Raw genomic sequence first — 3538 nt, forward strand, 5'->3', positions numbered from 1 at the left:
AACAGCAGTTTGGAGAAGGCATCCTTCAAATCTGGGAGAACTTGAGCAGTTTGTACAAGAAGAGTGGGACAAACTGCCAGTAGAGAGGTACAGGAAGCACATCCATAGCTATAGGAAGTGCTTGAATGCATTATTTTATCCAAAGGCCGTGCTACCAAATATTAAGTCTTGGGTGTCAATAATTTTATCAATGCCACTTCTATTTATTTTCTGATTTAAAAGGATATATTAAGTTCTGAATCAAAAACAAAGGTTCTGTAATATTAACAGTGAAATAAAGAATTGTGGAGAGAAAATACTTTTGTCAATTTCAACTTATTTTTGCGAGAAAATTGTGAGTTCTTTGAAAAAAGTGCAACGGTGCCAATATTTTTGGCCATGACTGTACTCTTGGCAAAACACTTTCTATCAGAAATTACCGTTACATCAATTTAGTAATTAATTAGCTTCAGCAAAGATTGTACTCCACTTCAAATTCCCCTTCTGTACCCATATCATTCCACCCGAAAAGGGGGTGTGGGGAGGACTGGACTGCTTGTGTTAATACAACACAAATCCCAACTAACAAATGGAAGACCAAGAAGGAACCCAAAGAAGTAAAGAGCAAAGATGGAGTCATCACGAGGCATCTGGATAGGATTGGGGTTTCAGCCGCTACTACAAAACCCTCAAACCCATCCATGCACAGCCAAGTGAGACTTACAGAAAAATTACTGCAAGAATTCACTTCTCCTTGGAGAGATAGATAATGAAAGACAGGAATAGCGAGTAAAAGAGATGAAAGAGAAGAAAAAGCAAGGATTAGAATGAATAAAGAGAATTGTAAAAAAAAAAATTCGAAAGATGTGTGAAAGGAACAAAGAACAAAGATGTTGGGAAGAACCCGGATCGGTAAATTTCAGGGGTTACTCCCCAGACTCAAATGCAGCAACAGGTACAAGCCATCAGAGGTCCATGAGCGGGGAAGCACAGTCCACACAGCATCAGGATATGGTGCAAACTTAATCAGACAGAAGACCAAGAAAACATTCCATGAAATAACAATGGTATTCTCCATCATGTAAACACGTTTCTGAACTACAAGGGCACTCGGTAGAGCACGTACCTCCGCCACGTAATGCCTGATCCACGACAACATATCAGGCCAAATACATTTTTGAAATATCATGCAATGCAGTACGATATAGTTTTTGGCCCTATCGCTCAATGGTGAAGAATAGCTTTAAAAAAATTAATAATACTCGCATCCAGATCCGAATTCGGATCTTCACCAAAATTGAATCAATTCGTTGTGGTCACACAACCAACCAGCCCACCAAATTTCATCCGAATCCGTCCACAACTTTTTGAGATATCCTCTACACAGACAGATAATCAAGAAGAAGATGCCGTGCAGGGCATGATACTTGCAAAATCCATAAAACAAACTTGACCACAAAAATAATTGGCTGGTTGAATTCAGTGACCTGGTATATGCAAATCCTCTTCAAATTTCAAGTCAATCGGATGAAAATTGAGGATTTTAGAAATCCCACCTAAGTTCAACCTTTTGACCTCAAAAACAATAGGCTTCTTCCTTGTGACAAACTGTACCTCTACCATGTGGTGAAGTTTCGTCAGGATCGGTTAAAATTTGTGACCTGTAGGCGATAAACAGACAGACAGACAGAATAACAAAATCAAGTTAACTCGAGGGGGAGCACTCAGTAGAGTGCAAAACCTCCGCCGCCAATACTGCTGGGTCACTTAAGTGAACCTGATATCCTATTTATTGTAGGTCAAAACGGATCAGACTCTACTGAACCACGATTGAATAAACTAAACTAGATCGACGTGCATGTAGAAATGCAAAAAAAAAATTCAAATATTTTTCAAATAAAATCGAAATTTTTTTGAAAAAAAGTTGCAAAATTTTGTTTTTTTTTTCTCGAACTATTTTTTTTTTTTGGTTGGAAATCACTTAAAACATGTAGAAATGCAAAAACAAAAATTCAAATATTTTTTCAAAATGGCCGCCATAGCGGCCATATTGGACTTTGGACCAAGTCCAAAATCGAATCCTTGGACCTTACCTTGGACCATACCTAATCCCCCCACCAAGTTTCGTCGAAATCCGTCCAGGAGTTTTTCTCTAATACTGTTCACAAACAAACAGACAGGGGTGAAAACAGTAACCTCCGTCCATCTTCGATGGCGGAGGTTAATAACAATATACTTGAAAAATCTTCGATTTTGCAAGTAACAAAGAAAGAGACAGAGAGGGGTGAAAACATAACATTCTTCACCTTCGGTGGCGGGCGGAGGTATCAAGTCGACATACGTTCAAAATACACTGCCCCCATGCCAAATAAATATATAATATACCCTTCCCCCCCCCCACGCCAAATAAATAAATAATATACCCTTCCCCCCCCACGCCAAATAAATAAATAATATACCCTCCCCCCCACGCCAAATAAATAAATAATATACCCTCCCCCAACCACGTGTGACATTGCCAAGGCACCTAAGGTGCCTGGTGATGCTGCCATGCAGCACATTGAGACAGAATTGGGAGGAAGCAGTGTACAATAATTGATTGATTAATTACGTAATTAAAATAAATAAATAATAATCATAAAATACTTTAATCAATTGGTTAAGAGCATACCTGAGCCACCACTGTTTCATCCCAATCTGTAAATTTTTGAAAATTAATTAACCGTAAAATTAAAGAATTAATCGATTAATTTATTGATCAATAAATCCAAAATCAATTATAGCCAAATCACTTGGTCACTGTTATGTCCACAAATAACGAGAGCACCTATGATGTCTTCAAGAATATCAAACTCATTCCCCATGAGGAGTACGTATGATGTGCCAAGTTTCAATTTTTTCCTTGGTGCGGTTTCAGAGATCCAGAGGTCCAAAGTTTTTCCGTTTTTCCAATATGGCCACCACACCACGTGACCTATGACGTCATAATTATCATTAAAACATTCTACATGAGTCGTTGCACCAATGGTGAAAATTTCGTCTCAATACAAGTGGTTGCGGAGAAAAACACAAAGGTTCTGTGCAGACAGACAAAGAAACAAGCCGGAAGGCAACATGGGTGGTCGCTACATAATTGCATACTAGTCATACAGTTTTTGACGGATCGGGCTGAATTTTTTTTGACAAAGACGTTGATTATAGTGCGCATAAAAGCGCGGAAGCTGATTTTTGATTTTCGAGAAAAAAAATATATAAATATTTTTCGGATTTTTTCAAAAATTTCAGTCTTGCTGCTAAGCAACGGTGGCGTCCACAGCAACGGTGCTCAAAAGCATACAACTAGATCCTGGTATGAACCTACCAGTCAAGTTTTATCAAAATCGGTCGACTCCTCTGGCCTCCAGAGCTGTCCATTACATACATACAGACAGACGGAAAACCTGAGAATAACGGTAGTCTCGCGACCACCCAACAGACCCAAATGCAATAGCCTCTCCTCTGACAAGGGTAATAATAATTGATTGATTAATTACATAATTACAACAAATAAAGAGTAATC

Source organism: Eptatretus burgeri, chromosome 14, assembly GCF_056783735.1.
Source record: "Eptatretus burgeri isolate ZD-2024b chromosome 14, Ebu_testis_v1, whole genome shotgun sequence".
NCBI lineage: Eukaryota > Metazoa > Chordata > Myxini > Myxiniformes > Myxinidae > Eptatretus > Eptatretus burgeri.